The sequence below is a fragment of the Pinus tabuliformis genome, chromosome X (genome assembly GCF_031772625.1).
Source record: "Pinus tabuliformis cultivar Carrire ecotype Pingquan chromosome X, CPIR1, whole genome shotgun sequence".
Lineage (NCBI taxonomy): Eukaryota > Viridiplantae > Streptophyta > Pinopsida > Pinales > Pinaceae > Pinus > Pinus tabuliformis.
This window is the reverse complement of record NC_142308.1, coordinates 1555851435-1555862661: the sequence shown is the minus strand read 5'-3', so window position 1 is coordinate 1555862661 and position 11227 is coordinate 1555851435. Positions and strand designations below refer to the sequence as shown.

At 33.5% G+C, this 11227-nt stretch overlaps 1 long non-coding RNA gene across 1 annotated transcript; it reads left to right on the top strand.

Annotated features, from left to right (window-relative positions):
- The first annotated feature begins 1850 nt into the window (after positions 1-1850).
- Positions 1851-2357, top strand: LOC149145969 (uncharacterized). The gene is made up of 3 exons (XR_016264768.1): positions 1851-1947; positions 2052-2127; positions 2228-2357. It is a non-coding gene; the product is annotated as an uncharacterized LOC149145969 (long non-coding RNA).
- Positions 2358-11227: the final 8870 nt, after the last annotated feature.

Genomic DNA, 11227 nt, shown 5'->3' with positions numbered 1-11227 from the left:
AATGCCAAATATCCTTTTAAATTTTTGAGGATTGTGGGAGACTTTCCTTGAAGAGGATGGTGAGGAGAGTTTTCTAACCTTCCTTTACTGAATAACCATATTGGAGCTCTTTCCATTCTCTCTAATATTCCTCATGGCTATATGTGGGGCCATACCTTTTGTGTCGTGAAGTCGTAGAACATCACGAATGTCCCAGCCTTTCCAAATCTTAAAGTATTTGTCCCATATAGACAGATCATGGAGTGTTTTCACTCTCCCTCATCCTAACCAATTTCGAAATCATTCTAAATGAATGGAAGAGAGCAAGGTTTCTCCATTTCCCTTTCAAATTGTGGGCGGATTAGTTTTCTGCCCATTCCCAATTATCTACCATATATTTTCTAGGGAGCCACACTCTTGCACAATTTTTAGATGGGTGAACTATTTCGATTTCACTTTAAATTTTTCACATTGTCCAAAAAACCTATTGAAATATTTCTGGATTAGAGTAGCTGCCACCAAGCTTTTTGCTCTGTAATCAACCTTAATAAAAAATTATGCTCCTAAAAATAATTTATCTAGAAAAAATTTAGTGCAATTCTCATTTTCTTTTTGCACCCTTACCATATTCCAACTAACCATATGAAAAAAAACGAAAACAAAATCTAAAAAATTTAAATTATTACCCAACTATTTATCCATCAAATTCATAAATATCATGAAATATAAAATTCATGAACATCATGAAATATCAAATTCATGAATATCATGAAATAACAATGCGATATGATATAAAAAAAGGGAGAAAATAACAATCATCATTTGTGATTTGGCTATTTCATATTATAAAATAGCAATGTGATATGATATCTCAAAAATGACAATGAGAATTGGTGCTTGGACCATCTAAACATGAGAGAAGGAAATGGGAAACTGTAATGGAGCATGACCCAACATGCGTTATAGCAAGGGGCCTATAACTTAGTAAATTCTCCGTCAATTATGCATTATCAACCGATCAGGGCGGAGGAGAAATCAAACTATTAGAGGCAGCGAATCAACCAAACGAAACATATAGATTTAAAGTATAATCTGCCACTCACTCAAATTGCGATAAAACATTATATAATGAACTGTAAAATATATATTGTAGGTTAAAAATATTACTCTAAAATACAATAAATACTTTCCAGCTAAATATATATTAGTCTTAAATGCATTAAATACCTTCCCGATCAATAATTATTAGTCTGAAATAAATTAAATACTTAGCTCAACACATGTTGATTTCCAATGTTGTGACCACTGTGGACAGCTTACAATGAAATAATTGGCCATCAGATTGACCTGGTGTCACGATCTCCTTTTTATCCAAGAAATACAGTGAATAAAAAAAAAAAATTATATATACATTTACGGTTGGAAACTCTCTATCATCAACCCCTAACCTACGGTACCCACCTATTAACCCTAAACACATGTAGACCAAACGCATAAAATGATTGTCATAAGGTTTTGGTTAATATAACTATCGGTTATATATATATCACTCCATATTTACTTAACCTTTATTGTATCGACATTTGATAAGTTATATGACAAGACATAAGTGTTGATTGCTGGTTATCCGTTTGAACGTTTGCTGCCAAATGGCAGAGCGAGTACGCCAGCTCACCAACCTCCGTAGCCATATGGCCCATCTTCACGTGCTGGCCATGTGATCTGAGAGAGTTTGACCTGCTCCGGGGTTCACGCTAGGCCTCTCGCCTAATCCAACGATGGTGATTACTTACCTTCATCGGACGGACCAGCCTCACTTAGGGTTTGACCCTGCATATATAAGTCTTATTGGATTCGTTTTTGGTTCATTTGCTCATCTCTCAGTAGCCGAGCTCCTTCGACGGTTTGGACTGCAAGTCCTCTGGTTCATTGCACTCTTCTGGTTCATCGCTCCTCTGCCTTACTCAGGTTTGGCCGCGCCTCTTACATTACTTCTCACAGCTGGTTTCATAACTTATTGTTTTTCGCTTCTGCTGTTTATGCTCTAATCATTTCCAGGGTTGGCTTGACAGTTTTGGAGGGTTCCGGTGCTGACCATAGCTTACCTTCACCGAACGCCGGAGGGATTAGCTGCTATGCCACTTCCAGGTAAGTCGGAATTCGTTATCATTCTTGTTGACTGTGTTTGATTGCATTACGAGGGTTTGATTTACAGCTGAGACGGCCTGTACTCTACCTGTTGTCTCAGGTTAAATACCGGGTCCAAACCCTTGTGCGATTTATGTTTGGCGGCCTCACTTTGGCGGCCTGTCCAGCTGAACCCTAGATTATGGCCTCGGTGCCTTAGTTATCTATTCTATATTTGAACTTGGCTAAGGACTCTATCTTGTTTAACATTACCTGATTTAGGAAAAGCTCTTTTGAGTTTTCGGCGGTTATGTAAGGTCTGCATAGTTAAATAAACTGCTGTAATATTTGTCATCTGCGGATTATCGTTGTTTTGGTTCGGCCTGGATTTCCTTATGGTCAATGGTATACTATCAGCGTTTCATAATGATTTCTTTTCTTCCTTTCCTGTATATTAAATGCCGTCACCGGTTAATGGATATTTAAACCTTCGTTCTGATATATACAAAGTTTAATATACAGAGTTTTGTAGCTACTGCTTCTGTTTACGTTTGGTATCATACATAGTTACGGCAATGGTTATGCATTAGGGTTACTCCGTTTACCTTTGATATTTGGTGCATTTCTCCGTCGCTACTTCTAATTCTGGATAGCATCTATGGATATAACATTTCCAATGCCATAGAGTTTCTAAGATTAAATTTGATATTCAGTATATTTGCTGCCGTTTTCTATTATTCATTAGCATTACAGTTATGACATTCTATTGCTTTAGGGTTTCAATGCTATGAAATCGAAAAGTTTCTTCAACAATTGGTTCCCACAGCACGGCTCTCGTTCTTATATACTATTTGTACAGCGACAAGGGTAGACTTGCATTCGTTTCGTGAATGTAGTGTCTATCCTCCTGCGCACAGGCTTGACCCTAATGCAGCCAGCAGGTTTACGGCGGTCACTCGCCCGTAACAATACTTATTATCTAGTTCAAAGCTTATTCTTATTTCTGTATTGTGTTTCATTGCTTGATTTGTAGCCTATGAGTGATATCGTTCCAACCCTTGAAGTTAGGGTTTGATGTACATCATTATTTATGTTAAAAAAAACACTTCGCTTTCCGTCACTGTTGCCTTTCAATGTTTACTATACAGACGTTACTCGGAAAGATAATGTAAGTTCTGAGTTTTCAATTTCATGTGTTATTCCATATTTGCACAGTACCCGTTAAGACTGTATAAAACATGCACCAACCCCTTACACATTACCTCGTCTTTCAACTTACACTGTTTATTCTGTTGAGTGAATGCATGCAGAGTAAGTTTATATCTTCAGACTGACCTTTATAATGAATTCTTTATCAGTTTTCAGAGTCAATCTACGGTTAAATAGCCAGCTCGGCTTCTCTTATCTTCTCAGGTCTTTACGCTGTAGAATCGAGTACTATTATGGACTCGGTTTATCTCAGGAATCAGTCTCTCCTACTATTACTGGGTACTGATGCTTCCTATCTTTCAGCAGTTCCTAGTTGTTACTGGCTGTACACAAATTAGCTGTGTAAGCTTAGGTGAATACATTCTACCCATGTGACACAGTCACACCCCCATTCCATTTTTCTCTGGTAGAACCGTAATCTTATTCTAGTTATCCTACCACAACAACTTTTTAAAAAAAAATGATACAACCGGGTACTTTTCAATACCTGAGCTTTCCTTAACTAATTTAGAAGAAGCGTACCTGGTATTCTGTCACTGAAGTTCTTACTTTCAGAAGTCACCTGTAGAGTTTTAGCTCTTAACCTCCCAACCTTGAGATCCACTGCACTGGATTCTCCCCCCGAGCCGTCTTGCAGGCCTGCAGCCCTCAACAAGACTCATGCACCACGGTGCTGGGTTATCTGATCACAACCAGACTTAACCCCCTTCTTTCACTCTGCTTCTCTCTTTTGGAATCTCTCCTCTGCCTGTTCCTCAACAGCCCAGAGGTTTTTCCTCCCAAGCCTTTTCCTTGGGTGAGAGGCAGTTGTCTTTCTTTTTCAGTTTCATAACTGATTAATTTCTTTTAATAGAAAATCCTCCTTTTGGAGGCTGCCAGCATTTCATTCAACACATGTGCAAAATAGTTCATTATATTTACTTTCAAAAATAATAATGTCTTTTAATAAAACAAGTTGTCACCCATATTGTTTTTACCACAGCAATTACCGGGAATTACAAGTTACCGAGGTTATTACACCTGGCTAGGATAATTACACACGGAATTTGTGAAAAGAGTTATACTGAAATAATTGGACATCATTTTGATCTGGCTAGGATAATCACAGACTGAATTTGTGAAAAGAGTTTAAATAAGTTCAGGACAACATACCTGTGTGTTTCTCTATTTTTGCGCAAAATATGCAGATATTCTATTGAATGAAACATAGCATTCGCTCTGCATTTTTTAACTTAGCGTTGTTTTTGCGGTTTCTCTTTTGGCTTTCCGCTTGCCTTCCGCTGCTTCCGTTCCGGAGAACGAAAGAGAAGAGCACCACACCTTTCAGTCCAGTTTTGGGTTATTATTTTGCATTTTGAGATATTCTTCTCTGAAATTAGTTTTTTCGATTAAGGTTAGATGAGACAAGGACTACACAAATTCCTATGTTCCCAATGATTTTTCATATAGTTAAATTCCTATTTTTTTAGCTACGAGATTTGTATGTTATGCTTATTGATTTTTTTTATTTATCTAAATATTTTCAAGATTTACAGCGATCTAAATAAACTAAACTAGGAAAATAATATAATCAATATGAAACGCAACATACTTACCAATTTTCCTAATTCTTATATTTTACCATCGCTGTAAACAAAATTTTATAGAAACAATGGCAAATTTGATTAGATCCAAGAATTTTATGGAAATCAATGCCAAATTGGCTTATATCCAATATCACATTATGGAAGGGATTAAAAAATGCAATGTGCCCATCTCAATCAATTTCATCCATACACATTATTTAACCATGCAAAATCTAACCTAAGCTCTTAGCGCCACCCATGGATTTTACCAACGGGAGCCAAGAAATTCGGGGTTTTATATCAAACTTATAAGTTATATTTGTAATATCTATTGATGGTATATTTGTAATATTTATTTTTGGTATATTGAAAAGATTTATATATTTTTATAATTCACATAGAGTTATTTATGAAGTGCAGTTAATGTTTATGAGTAATATGTTTTAAAGTTGATTTTATCTTATATTTTGCAATAAGATTAATTGATAATTTATTTTAGATTGGTTAAAATTATAAGTTTGAGTTGTAAATTCTTTATAATTTAAGTGCTTTAGTGTTTTTAAAAGTGTTGAATTAGTATATATAATAAAAAACACATTTTTAATAATATATAATTAGGATTTATTCAAAAATTATTTAGTAAAATTTCAGTAAAAAATTTTCAAACTTTACTCAACTTTTTTTATAAATATTAAATTTTATAATAAAATAAAGTTAATTTATTATCCAAATTTATATTTACTTTAAGAAGAGTCTATGGGTACAAATCAGAAGAGTCTATGGGTACCTGTAAATGTCCAATGGCATTATGCAAATTATCATTCATTCTGTGAATACCTAAGTTTATAAAGAGAAAAATGACGCTCATAAATGGATGTCAATCACATCTACCAGTATAAAAATATAAATTAAAAAGTAACGGAAAAAGGAAAAATGATACGATTAACCTATCTCAATTCAAATTACACTTGTTAACATAGTTGTGCTACTAATATTAGTACCTCACCGTTAGTAGAAGAAAGAAAAAAATACAGCAAAAGCAGTTACTCAGGGTCAAAAAACTTGAATCTGAAATTCTGATTCACAGATTTCTGATCGCCCTCTGACCTCCATTATTTTTGGTTGCAGATCTAAGTTTCTCTGACTACGGACACGGACATCAGATCGTCTTTTGACCTCAAATATTTTTGGCTGCAGGACGAAGTTCGAACGACAAATTCAGGTTACTGAGACAATGGAAATTTTTTTGGTTGCAGGACGAAGTTCGAACAAGAAATTTATGTCACTGGGACTAACTAACAAAGCTCCAGAAAGCGACGTCTCCGACTCAGTCCTCCTCCTTGCTGTCCGTCTGCGCTTCCTGGGCGCCGGCGGGCACGTCACTATCTTCGGTATTCTGTACTCCTCACACTTGGGTGTCTCGCATCCTTCCTCGCCGTCCGTTAAATTCTTGGAATCAACACCGATATCGACATTCTGGGTCGAGAAATACGATCCAAGAATCCCAACATCTATTGCATGCTCAGTAACCAAATTGGCCTCACCTTCGATATCAACCGTCACGTAGGCCTTGAACTCCAAGAGCCTCTCATTACACGCAGGCCGACAACGCCGAGCCGTGACGACGGGTTTCGATTTAGCCCAAAAACCTACATTTTCAGAATCGAGAGTGCCATCGGAGGCCTTCCTCTTTCCGGCATACATTCGCTCCGCAGACATCTCGCCCATCGAGTTCTCACAATTCGTACACCTGCGAATCACTGACGCGTAGCGCAGATCCACTAACGATTCGCGAGGCCTAGTGGCTGGTAATCTATGGAATGGGGATAATTGGACCACCGATCACAGGAAAATATTTTTGGAGTTGTCTATAATGCGACTTTTTGAAGATTCCGGTGACGGAATCCGGCGGAAGAAATTGAGGTCAAATCTTGATTTTTTGCAGTTAAAATGGTTTTTAAACTGAATATTTGGATTCAGCACCCTGAAAAACCCCTGGGACACTTTCATTGTGCAGAAACTAGCTATCAAACTTGCGATTCCAATAATTCCTGCCGGATTTCGACCGGAAAAATCCGCCGGAAAAGCTTTCAAAAAGTCGCGTTATAGACAACTGCAATATTTTTCTGTGGTGTGCAGCAAAGAAAATCATGAACCGATCATGGCGGGAGAGTTGGACGATGTAAGGATGAAATAAAGCGCGAGAGCACGTAGCGCGCTTCAAACAATAAATATCATAAAGAAATACGCGGTGTCCAGTAGAGAGGTTAGATGAAGTAAATGGTCGATTAACAAAGAAGCCCACGCGTGGATTTCTTTTCATTTACTAAGGCGCGTGACATCCGTACGTCTGGGATGGGACAATATGCTATCACGATGCAAATTGTCTAAGGAGACCTGACACAACAGAAATACAGTAAATACCAAGCAGAAATCTAACCTCAGAAATATTATACTCTAACCTCAGAAATATTATACTCTAAATTGAGAAGATGTATTTATATATCCATATTGATAAAGAATTTATAACCCTATCTATATATACATATACACTTTTATATACATATAATTAAGTGTAGTCTAATTAAATGGCTGTCTGTTTTGCATGTATTTTTAAAATATTTTAATTTGGGTTTAATTTTGTTAAAAATTTAATATAGATTTTTAAGAATTATTTTGTCAATTTATAATATTTCAAATATTTTCGTTAAATTGTTGAATTATTTACGTATTAAAATATGTATTTTAAACAATTGTTGAATTATTTATGCATTAAAATATGTATTTTAAACCACAAAAGATAATAATTATAGTTAAATGGTTGAATTATTTATACATTGAAAAATATACTTTAAATCATAAAAACCAATTACCAAATTAGAGAGAAAAAAAAATATTTAAATTATTAATTAAATTGCTATATACACATATGTGAAGTTGAGTAATAAAGAAATTATTTTAACATATATCTATATATTTAAATAAGAAATTAATGCAAGCAAAGACTGTGTTAAAATCGGAAGCTTTGTTATCGCTGAAACATGCGTTCCACAATAACATAAAGAATGACATGTTTTCATGTTTCCGGTGGAATCTCTAAAGAACATCTGTGACGTCCCATGAACTTTCCATTCTAAATTCCTCATCTTGACATCTCACAAAGTGATGTCGATCTTAAATTCGCCATATTTTTCCTGTGGCGATTTCTACACTTGCTACTGTGGCGGGTGAAGTTGAGGAGACAGAAGATTGTTGCTTTAATATTATTTTGGTGCAGTAAAGTATAAGATGGTTGCTTTAATATTATTTGTGTGCATTAAAATATAAGATCGCCGCTTTAATATTATTTGATGCAGTAAAGTTTATGCCTACGATGTGAAGTTACTTTTGATTTAAATAGTCGAATTCAATAAAATTTGCGTTGGCAGAGTTGGTTGATGATGAATGTTCTTTATTCACTACTGTAATAGGGTAGGTAGATCATATAAATTTTTTGAATAGGAATGTCGTTCAGAATTTACCCTATGCACTGTACAGTGTATTGTTTTCATCCGTTAATCTTCTCGATATGTTAAGATTTTTCAATTCAGTTTTTTTTTAAAGATATTTAAACAATTTGGTATTAAAATATATGTATTAGTTTATTTAATTATTGTGTTTTTTAATAATATTAATAATTTTTTTATGCAATAGGAAAATTTATCATAATTTAAATATAGTTATTAAAGTAGCAATGCCGCAGATTTCAATCACTGTTATTAGCTGATATAAATTGACACATTATTATTATTCAATAAAAATCATACCACATAGAATAAGTGTTGATAGTCCATAAATTAGAAAGCTTATACACCTACTTTGAGCCTTAATATGTTTCCCAGCTCTTAGTCAAATAAAAACATTTTTAAAACATATTCTAAATCTAAATTATTTTATATAATTAAATTATTTTTATATATATTTTTACTTGAAATGTTTGAAATAATTTTAAAATATCTTTACCCACTTCAATTATAAAAAAACAATTTATTTTTTAATAAAAATAAAAATATTATAATTTTAAGATTAAAAAATAAAAATAAAACTTAAAATTAAATTAAATATTTTAAAATTAAGTTATAAGAAAGCTTTATCATTGTAAATTTAAATGAAGTATGGTACATGAGATTCGAAATGCATATCCCTTAGCAGGTTCGAATGGATGTGAGACATAGTATTTTATTAAAAGTAATTTTATCATGATATTTAAAGTTTTAAAATAATTATTTTTTTAATATTTAGAAAAAATATTAATTTTTTTTGTAAGTTTGGTGAGAATATATTTTTATTTTATTCAATATATTATTTTTATATTTTACATCAAAAAGTGCCTTAACTACTATCTATGAGTGACTTAAGAGAACACCCACTCAAGATCTATTCAAAACCCTATAAACAAATATATTATTATTATATAACTAAAGTATATTTAAATAATATTTTTTATATTTAATATAACATAATAATAAAATGTTATAATATTAATTTTAAAATCATTTTACCTATCATATTAAAAGATAGGTTATAGAACACTACATCATATAAGATATGGAGGATAGGTTTACTATCCCCATTCTTATTATTTATTTAAATAATTTATCAAATCTAGATTTTATATAACTAATATGATGAACAATCAAAATTTTAACTTGTTCTAATTAAATCCAAAGAATAAGAATCTCAAATAATTATTTTTGATGAAAATTAATTAAATATTTTTTTCCTTTAATATTAAATATACATATTTAAATTATTTTTAGCCCTGCCCTATTGTATCATGGAAAAGTTTCTATTTGTGTGACATCACAACAAAGTTTATTATTTTATTATATAACAAATTGCACCAAAATTTACTTTTATGTAATAAGTTGAATATTTTTATGTTTTCAATTTCCAAATTTACTTTGTATTTTCCTTTTATGTGACACATCACATTTTCTCCAACTTATCACACATGATATGGAAGCATTACTTCCAACACTCTCTCTTAAGGCTTACATGGATAACAAGAAAAACATATTACAACAATAAATAAATCTTTGTCTGGCTAGTCTTCATCACCACCCACATTCACTCTGGGATCTCGCAAAAAATTCTCTTTCACCACCACATCTTCTAGTTGTTACTTGACCTCTATTTAAAATGCCACTGCCTCTAACCATCATTGATGAACTCTGCAAGATCAACAATATTTACAACTCTGGCTTGTGCGATAAGAGCCCTCAAGTAATCAACCATCCTATGGACCAACCACCATCTGTCGGATTTGCAAAATCAACAATGTTGACAACTCCACTCGTGAGGCTTCCACAATAAGAGTTGTGAAGTAATGAACCATTCTATGGACCAACCACCAACCACCATGTGTTCGATATTTCACTTTTGGTTATTCTTTAAGAGTCTTCAAGTAATGAACCATCCTATGGACCAACCACCATCTATCGTATATTTCACTTTCGGTTATTCGTTAAGAGTCTTCAAGTAATGAACCATCCTATGGACCAACCACCATTTGTCGGATATTTCACTTTCCGTCACTTGCTAGGATGGAGGTCTAGATACTGAATATGTTCAAAAGTTGATCAAACAACTTGACCTTACAACAATTGATCTTTCAAACACTTGGACTTCTAGTTTAAGAACCATCAACTCTTTTTATAACTAATAAAACACACCAGAATTAATTTTTTTGACACGAGTTTAAATAACCCGCTATATTTTTTAAACAATATAATATAAATTTTACATATAAAACCACTATTTTTATTTTTATTTTTTTTCTTCGTTCATTGGCCTGACCCAAAAAGCAAATCCATAAACAAGAAATCCATAAGAAAGTTAGTGAATTGCACTTTTACTTGAAGTTCGTTTCCCATTTTGCCTATCTTCTAGACAACGTACAAGATAATATAAAAACGAAACAATGGGAGCAACTATGGAAAGTCAATTTTTACTGAAGATTTTGTAGATCCACAGAGGTCTCTCTAACAAATGGAAGCCCTCTAATATATGATACTGCAACCTCTTCTACTTTTCTGCGACTAACGACCATAAAAGGGCTTTTCCCAAATTCCTCTGGAACCACCATCAAATACTTTTCATGTGGCAGTGCAGAACCGTGAAGGCATCCATCTCTGAGCCTGCAGCAGATCCAATTAAACCTGCGGAGAACAAAGGCGGACAAGGAGTACCCATGTAAAATTCGAACTTTAATTTTATCTCAAAATTATATTGAATTCCTTGGCGAACAAGAAAATCTTCTGATGCGAAATCGACATTCCTTGCAGGATTAATGTCGTTGTAGTATT